A 10,502-nucleotide genomic window follows, 5' to 3' on the forward strand; every position below is an offset into this window, starting at 1 on the left:
ATTCAATCAATTTTTGTCGTCACATATTCGTATCATGATTGCTTGCCATACTTTATATCAGGGGTGGGCAAAATACGGCCCGCGGGGTTTCATGCGGCCCGCGAAGGATTTTCATGCGACCTAGGAACAAGTCATCATTCGCACTGACTCTGTTTATGTTACTCTGTTTATTAAATAAATGTGCTTCTTTTGAAGTTTAAGTTTAAGTTTTCGAATATTAACAACATATTAACAACTGAAAATTAATTAAATGTTATTTAGAAAAACCTTTTGTTTTTGATATTTCAAATATTAATTATTTTACTTAATGAACTATGCGGCCCGCGACAAGGTGTAAATTTGTGTATGCGGCACTTGCACTGGAAAGTTTGCCCACCTCTGCTTTATATGCACTGGTGTGCAGAAAGAGGTATAATTCAGCAAGTAGTACCTTAAATCGGATAGGAACGCAAAATTAAAAAGAAAATGCTAGAGTGCACTTCGAAGAATATTCGAAAAACAGCTATTTTGCTAAACACTATAACGAAAAGACATGCAGAGGCAAATGAGAAAATGACTCGGGGCACAGCACAGTGGCCAGATGCAGGGAGATCACTCTGATATCTTCGGTTTATCAGGCCCCCATTACCTAGTTTGCTGTAGATATTTTTGCAAGATTTTATAACTGTTTTAGAGAGTCAAAAAGTATATGGATCATAGTTTGAACAGTGTTTTTGTTTGTTTGTTCCTACATCAATGTGTCAATAATGGAGGTGCTAACTCATCGAATGTTATGTCTATTTGTAAGCTGTAACAAAACACGTGACTATTTGTATGATTATATGAAATTGCAGTAATTTATTTCATTTAATCAGAAAGCAATGGGTTTGTAATATAAAACAGAAGCATTTAATAAATGACTGAATATATGCCAAATGAAAAATGATCATATCCAGTTTGTTCCTGTGGTGGCAGGGGCGTACCTAAAATATTTGGCACCTGGGAATGATCCTTCCTTTGGCACCCCCCCCCCCCCCCCAATAATTTTAAAGATTACAGTGCTTTCATCAGCAATTGGAAATAACTTTTACTTTGACGAATTTTTAATTTGGTTTAAAAACTTATACTGGTATTTCAACTCTCCCGATGGCACACACACACACACAGACACACACACACACACACACACACACACACACACACACACACACACACTACTAGCAGTCACCCGGGGCGGACAGCTCCCCTCGCATCCCCCTAATACGCCACTGTGTGGTAGTATTGAAACCATCCAGCATTTCTCGTTTTTTTTTAATTCTAATTAATACAATTTAAAAATGAGAAGCGGGAAAATCTTCCTTTTTGTGGGAGGGAGAAGACTCCAATTATTCTTCTTCTGTAAATGTTGGAGAGATTTTATCGTGAACAAAGCCAACATGTGTTTATTTTCAACATATGTATAGTAGACTCAAACACGGTAGTGACCTACCGAACATTTTGAATATGACGTAAGAAGATGACGATGTTGAAAGTTTTGTCCATAATCAAATGAAATCCTATGAAACCAAAATATGTTTCAAAGAAATTATCGCGAAGCAGGATACAAGAGGAGCTTTAGATTTTAAGAAGTATCTTTGAAAAGGAATTCAACTTCAAAGGAATCCGTAGGTTAAATAGTGACGTGCTAGACACACAAATGAATGGTCTGATTTCGATTGGCTGGTAAATTGGTTTTTAAAAAATGGCTCTGTTTGTAGGGTCATGTCAAGCCAACGCTGATAAGCTACAATTAGATGGTTCGCCACACAAGTATGGAGTGTTTCTTTTCTATTTATAACGAGAAAACCGTACTAATCCCCTGGTAATTACTGTTCTGGGTAATGAGGCATCTGCAACATGAAAAATGAATCCCTTTCAAACGAAATATTTAATAAAGATTATTTGTGCGTTCGTGAATTAAATCAACTCAACCATGCAGTATTTAAGATAAAGAAATGGGCGTTTAAAGTTCGAAAGCTGATAAATATATGATTTTGTGTTGCAACTCATCTTATTCTAAAATGAACCAAAAGTGTTGATAACAGACGACACAGCCTAAACACACTAATGCACTACTATCGGCATAGCGAAAACAACGTAATTTCAAATAATTTTCCTGTATATTCCAGTTCATAAAGTCAAATATATAATTAGAATGGTCGATGAATCAGTTATATTAAGGAAGCCGGACGGTTGCTAGAAGGAAATACAAAAATGAAAGGTTCATTTCACAAATACTTCTGTCTAAGCAGCAGAAAAACAATTTGAAGTGAGTTTGGAAACGCTTATTTGCAGCACATTACAACCTAAGATGTGGATTTTTTTTATTTCTGAAAAGAGCTGACAAATCATAGATATACCAAAGACTTCTAGAAATGGTACAAACAGACGCCTCGCTTGGCGCTCAGCATTAAGAGGTTAGTGTTATGACTGTTTGGCCTGGTGTCAGGATAATGTGACTGGGTGGGACATGATGCTACATGTCTGCGGCCAGTCAAATGTCAGCAACGATGTACTTTCGTCTCGTCTGTCAACGGATTAAAGACATAACGAATGCCATGATCGCAATTTCTGAGGAAATAAATCATATTCCTGTAGATTTCATGCAGGTATATCTCGATGAAAGGTCGTTCAAGTTTGCTGGGCCGGCTAGTAAGCAGCTACCCCATGCCGACACCAAATGATGTCGCGAATTCCACGTTTTCAATAGGGGGTGGACTCTGACCCTACACCCCAACATAAATGTCCAAATATCAAAAATGGGGTGGCAAGGGTCAGAGGAAACTCGGACTATTGTTTCTTGCTGACATTGGAACATCCCTGTTGTTAAAATTCCATGGAAATCCTTTGTAATAAAACGGTATATATATATATATATATATATATATATATATATATATATATATATATATATATATATATATATATATATATATATATATATATATATATATATATATATATATAGTGTGTGTGTGTGTGTGTGTGTGTGTTAAACAGAAGATGCATCTTCCACGGCACATGTTTTACTACCCGCAACTTGGAAACATAGAATTAAGAAAGTTTATGCTTTGATATACTAATGTCTTGTATTTAATTTTAATGAATCCGTTTAGTAATTTTATATCATTTTAATTACCTGTGTGTTATTAATAGAATATTTCCTCTGTATTTATTTCTTTCCCTTAAGAATTCTTTGAAGTCCAGTATTGCCCCATGCAGATCAGCAGGAATCCAGCAGGAATCCAAAGTTTTAATTATCCTGGCTAATGATACGTCTATCTATTATCTTCCTGGTTCACTCAACATAGAATGGGTACCGTATATCACTACACACTGTATCTCATGACACCAACTCTTACTTTGTTGCATACTTTTGAGAAACAAGACTCCTTTGGATGTTTGGTACGGTATTTGGTAAAGCGAACAAATGCAAGAATAGCCCAAAACAAAATACATAAAAGGGGCAATACAACACTCATACATTTTTATTGATATGTCTCTGCAGTAAAAAAAAAAAATTCTTGACGTTTTGTTTTTGTACTTAAGTTTACTCTACTTATAATTGACGTACTTCATCATAGGAAGTGTACAGCAACGGTCAGAGTAGGGTGTATCGACTGACAAAGAAAACATTGCAAAAACATTTTTTTTACTGACTTTCTTGAAAACACTTCAGAGATCCATGAATTCAAATACAGAATTAATACAAAGTAAAAATGAGAAAATACGTTTTCTTGCAAACTATTTACGTGGAATAAAGAACTGAGCTTTGTCCTTGATTTGTAAATTTCTCTTGCATTGATGAAAAGCAATATGAAATCCGCTATTAAATCGTTGTTGTTGTTTCTGTTGATGTTTTGTTCGCATTTCTTTTGCTTGTTTGTGTTATTTTATTTTATAAAAACAAAGCAGATGTTTGTTCGCCTGTGCCGTCTAAGGTTTTCGAACTCTTGAGAGATCTTGATCGTATCAGCCTATATTCAAAATTTTAATGAAATCTGGCAAGAACGATTATCTTCAGATATGTAACTATCTCCGTTAATCAAATGCAAGAACACTTATTTTATACTCGTGGATTTCGCTCATCACTGAACGTATATGAGATCTTTACGATGCATGCCTATTTTCCAAATCTTACCTATATCTGAGCAGACATATCGCCTCCATGGTCGTAACAAGCAATGACTGATAGATGGACTACAGATACAGTGTCGTACTATTTATTATACATAAGCTGACCTGGCCGTAAGGTCACGTGTGACAGGTGAACAAAATCCCTTTGGGGTCAAAAGTATTGTAATATCTGGTTTATTTTAGCATCATGCTGTCATCTTCTTCCTGCTGTCCAACTAATGAATGTGCTTCATTTGTGTCTGCTTTCTTCAGATTATTCTAATGAAAATGTTGGACAAAGCCGTCACGTTTCCTGCAGAGACGAATGCGTTGTCGTTAACGGTTTTTGTTCAGGTTTTGTCTATTTATTTGCTTATTTTTCTTCATAATTTAATGGACTCTATACATATATAGAATGTCTCAGCAAAAGCAATTAAATCTGCGATGCATTAGATCCCCCTTTGACATTGCCGTCAAGATCATTTACATGGAAAATTTCCGTTTAAGTTTAAGGTAAATTTGATTTATGAATTTCGATATATTTGCCTTAAACCCTTCATGGATTCTATTCATACAAATCGGTGCATTCTAGTGTAACGAATCTTTAATATTCACACGCTTAATCACCCCATATGACCTTGCTGCAAGGTTATAGACGTTGACATCTAAGGTTCCAGTAAAAGCAGTTTATAATAACGACTTTGGCGCGTGCTCAACACGCAGGTGTCTTGTTCTTGATACATGTTATCACTCAAATCAGGCATCGATCGCATTTTAAAACAGATAACATAGATAATCCAATATCTCCCAGGAAATTCATCAATGCTCTCTAAGACCAACATTCCACCTGTGTCGGTCAATACCCAAAAGCACTGCTATCGCACCTGGGTTTTGATATCCTTTCAATATGTGTGGATCTTATTAACATCTGCACATGAAGGATGTTTACATACCTGTGAAAAACGACCATTTACGTCTTAAAAGATGATATTAATGGGAGAAGTGACATGGCATAAGTCTGAAAGAAGACAAGCTAGATTATCTTCGGTACAAGACAACCATTCATTACCTACTGGAGGTCTCGGAAATTATATATATGTAGTTTGATATTGGAATGTAATTTTATATGTGAGTATTTCAATAAAAGTTTATTCGCCAGAAACTCAAACAGGCTTCTGTCTTTACAGCATCCCAAGTACCTCTCGCAAAATTCCCCCGATGTAGCCACATCTTCATCGTCAAGTGACACCTCTTTCAAGAGGACTGAACTTCGTCTTTCTTTCTCTCTCTCTCTCTCTCTCTCTCTCTCTATATATATATATATATATATATATATATATATATATATATATATATATATATATATAGATAGATAGATAGATAGATAGATAGATAGATAGATAGATAGATAGATAAGAGAGTTTATGAGAATGATATATATGTTTTAAAAAATGGCTTCATAATTTGATACACCATTCAGATGGCCTAGTGGTTAGAGTGTCTCCCTAGGATGCGAGAGGTCGCGGGTTCGAACTCGGCCTAGTCATATCAGAGACTTATAAAAATGGTACTAACAGCTGCATCGCTTGTCGCTTAGCATTAAGAGGATAGCGTTCGGACTGGTTAGCCTGGTGCGACTGGGTGGGACATGATGGTACATGTCTGCCTCGGGATGCCCCAGTGCTAGGCATCACTATAAACTGCAACACTGCAGACATCGTAGCGATATGACTGAAAAATTGTTAAAGCTACGTTAAAAAAATCCAAAACACACACTCATAATTTGATTAAAACTGTAAATATTTTATCCATAATGAAAAATAAAATGTAAATATTTAAATATTCTCTTAATGATGCATACCACAAAACCCTGGCTTAAAACGCTTCACACGCAACATATTTGCAATTAATTTTATCCTTCGACAAACAAGCCTCGTCTATCAGTCAATAACAGTAAATTTGTATTAAAAAATCTTTAATGCTAAACTTTAAATTACGTCTACACTGTGAAGCCCTTGTTCAGTCCTGTTATATCTTCGGAGCTCTAAGTATCGTTTCATTTGATGGAAATATAGTTTTATTTGCACATTTTGTGACATATATATTCCGACAATAATGAAAGATAACTCATTGCTGAAGTTTTACTATCGAAGATGGTAATGATATATGGTCTGTTAAGTAGGTTTTAGGTCTGGCTGACAAAAGGTCGCGTTTTATGTACCTTTTGCGAAGCTTTAATGACGTTGCTATCTCCATAAATTAATAGGGGACTTTTCCTTTTAGGGCGTACGTAAAGTTATAATTCTAAATGCAGATAGATAGATAGATAGATAGATGGATGGATGGATGGACAGACAGACAGATACTTCATTCTAGAAAGTTCATTAGTAGTTCTCTGATGCTTCATCAGAGCTTGTCTGAAGGATTTTTCTCTCTCTCTCTCTCTCTCTCTCCGTGTCATTAAGATAGGAGATATATATATATATATATATATATATATATATATATATATATATATATATATATATATATATATATATATATATATATATTCTTCTCGAAAATCCTTATATTTTAAGATGGTTATAAATAATTACGCCATTTCTTAATTAGGCAAGACAAACAATACTGAGCTATTGTTCTGATAGCAATCTATAAGTATGATTAAATGCTGTATCATACGTAAATTATGATTGTGTGATTTTGCGTCCATTAAAAACGAAAAACTATCGCGCTATTTTACATAGCTCAGGTATTCTCTTCCATAAATCTAATATGTTGTTTGTTTTTATTCCCCTCTGAACGCAACTTCGACCCTGCTGAACATAGCTTTCAGACAAGTGCCTCGTGTACGGAAGCAAGAGCAAACGAGATATCATCGACTTAGCTGTTAATGAAGCATAGGGTAATGACTGGCAAGTTCATCACTCCGCAAAAATGTGGAAAGCATCTGGAATGAAGCAGAATGTTTGATAGCGCCCTGCCGTCAGGCAAGCGGGGAGTAGAACGTCTGCCAGCATTCATTTTCAACTCTGAGTACTGATTACTCTTTCTACACCGTTCTCCATATCACGGCAATGGAATATCTGATTGATTGATTCATTATTTGGATTTACGTCGCGTGCGCCCAAAAAGGGCATGTGCGACGGGTTTATTCCCGCACAGTGGGATGCTAAATATTCCTGGGGGAAGGAATTAGTGTCACATCCCCAGGCGTTTATGTGATCAGGGAGCACTGCTAATTTAGCTGTAAGGTCGTAGGACTATATGTCTCTAACGACCTGAATGAAGGGCTTTCAAGAGTGGGAATGGGCCCAACACACTCAATTTAACAAAGAGTTGATTTCAGTCCGTTATTGACTGTACTAGGTGTCGACCCAAGCAGTACGTAACGCCCGTTACGATTGGTCGCAACGATGACGTCACATCGGGACACCTAGCCTTAGGCGGGTGGAAATTGTTCCACATCTCCGTCATTATACGATGTTCGAGAGAGGCAAGAGGGCAAGGAACTCGGCAAGCCAGCCATGGATGTCGTGTACTCCCAAGAACGCCAGAACGTACTTAGTCAAGTTTAGTCTTGTACTAATGGACAATAACAAATGCCAATAATGTGTTAGCCACCTGTACAACTGGGTAAATCAAAACAAGTTGTACAATTTTCTTACGTCTTAACAATCATAAAAATTCTAGTACATAGTGTACGTTGTAGATGCCCTACAAATTTTTAATAACTAATATGTCTGAGCGACATATAAAAAGTTTGGTCACTGTTAGGTCATAAAAGGTTTGAATTTTGAAGCGGTGGATTGAAGGATCAAGTTAGTGTGCATAAACGTTTTATCGAAACGGGATACCAAGCCAAAATGGTTCCCTGGATAAGAGGCAATATTGGTAGCCCTTAGAAGGTCTTTTTAAGAAAAAGTTCCCCGTTTTTCTTCTGCTTCTTTACATTTCTCCGCAGTCCTTTTTCCTCTCAGGTAATTTCGGGGAAATGGTAGCTGTGTAGCGTAAAAATGTAGTTAGCTGCGTCTACTAGCTGCTGGACTGGGTAGTTTTTGTGGGCCTCTTGATAGAATTGTGTATTGATTCTGACACCATAGTGCCACTCGCTATTCATTTATTTTTGCTTTTATTTCTGTTAGGTGTTTCATGCGCGTGTTGCACGCTTATTTGTGTCCGACTGAGGCAAAGGAGGTAGTGACCAGGAAGCCAGGTGACCATCTGCAGGCAGGAGTCCGCTCATTCCAGGGTACTGGTCTAAATGGATGTACTTATACGAATTTTGAGTTTTGGTTCTTGTGTCTGAAATTGTTCTAAAGATGAGCTAGGTTGCATTGGATGGAAAACTCTATGCTTCTTTAGTGTTAGTATGGTCTGTATCACAGAAATAGGCCGCATTATGGAATATCGGCTAGATTTTGCAACATTTGTGCATATAAATAATCTATCATTAATAAGTAAAGTATAAAATTAATAATTTCCGAATGTGGTCTAAAGAAATATATTTGAATCATAGAATGATAAAAATACTTAAATATGACTACGTTTGTCGGCTTGATAGCAAAGTAACTGTAAGCAGTTACGTCATACGTTGCCTAGCAAGTGACAACTATGTCTTGAATAGTTTTTTAACCTTAACATATGACAACTTTTACAATGGGCAACTGTTCCCTTTTATACTTTATATTGCTGTACTTCATATAATAATAATAATAATAATAATAATAATTTATTATTATTATTATTATTATTTGGGAGTGTGTATCTTTCTGTGGTTTTCGTGTAATTTTCCTTTCTTTTATTTCTTTTGCTTGGACAGTATTGTATTGAAGTGTTGTTAAACACACACACACATACACACACACGCACACACACACACACACACATTTCTTCGTCAGAAACTCGATGTATTTTATAACGTATCACCTTCGTGTTACATCTATGCATCAAAGAATACATCAATTTGTTTTTCTTATATATTTTTTGAAGACACAAAGTTTCGTTTCATCGCGTTAAAAGTTAAAAGTCTTAACAGCAAAAAGTTTATAAATTATCTTTGGCCTTTGATCCAAATAATTACCTTGATGTCAAACAGTAAATAAAATATTGTATCCGTGTAAGACAGACATAATCATTTGTTAAGCGGAAAACACAAGATGGTATGTGTGTAATACACACACACACACACACACAATCACTGTGTTAAGATTAAAAACATGCAACTTTATCATTTGGGAGTGGCATCTAAGGCATTATAACGGATATGAGGGCCCGGATTAGATACGAATCTGTTCAAATGAATTTCATTTCAGATTGATATGGGAGCGAACATGCTGTGGTCACATTGACTTCTGATAAGAGAGGTCGGTCCAAAACCGTTTATTTTCACATACCCGAAGAGGGAGACAAATTGGTGGCCATAATTTATAGGACATGTGCATTGATGGCGACCAGGCTTTTTAGCATCTGCACAACTCTCAGCCGTAAATCTCATACATGATGCCAAATCGATCAGAGATCACATTATAGGCTCCCACGGTTACTTCGGATCAAGCAAATATCAACGACCAAGGATTTTATAAAAGACGCCCTTCATATAATTAAGACTTTAAAACTATAATCAAATAGAGAAATAAAGGCAATCTCACGTTTCTTCAACGGATTTTTATCTCTAAATTAGTATTGAAGATCTACGTAATTACGATTTACATGCATATATATATATATATATATATATATATATATATATATATATATATATATATATATATATATATATATATATATATATATATATATATATATATATATATATATATAGTACATAAGTGCGTACAATCAGGAGAAAATTTTGCATATGCTGAACCTTTGAACCTTTACGTCCTTTCCCTGCCAATGTGTGATTTAACTGCCGTAAGATGGTTGAACAATTTCAATAATTTTGTCATGATTTTATTAAATTTAGATAACAGTAAAACCAGATGTCATTTGTTCAGTTTTACAAAATAATTAGTTATCATTTTAAAAAAGATAGACAAATTCTGATACAGGATACGCAAAGAAAGAAAGACATTCTTTACCAGTTTTGGACATAAACCTTGTACGTCGTAAGTGAAATATCCTACATTACCCAATCTAATAGACGTGATTAAGAGTTTTCAGAAGAAGAAAAAAGGATTTACCGCTGTTGATATTACTAAGCGCCTTTCGAGCTATTTCATTGTGTATTTCTCATATCGGCTTAGTAATGCATACACACATAATTGGATACTTGTGCAACTGCAGTGCTAGAGGCCGCGTGAGAAATAATAATAGACGGACTGTGTTCCTCTAAAACAAACATTGTATTGAAAAGATATGGAGTG

This window comes from Sinohyriopsis cumingii, chromosome 17, assembly GCF_028554795.1.
Source record: "Sinohyriopsis cumingii isolate HCF-2022 chromosome 17, ASM2855479v2, whole genome shotgun sequence".
In the NCBI taxonomy this organism is placed as follows: domain Eukaryota; kingdom Metazoa; phylum Mollusca; class Bivalvia; order Unionida; family Unionidae; genus Sinohyriopsis; species Sinohyriopsis cumingii.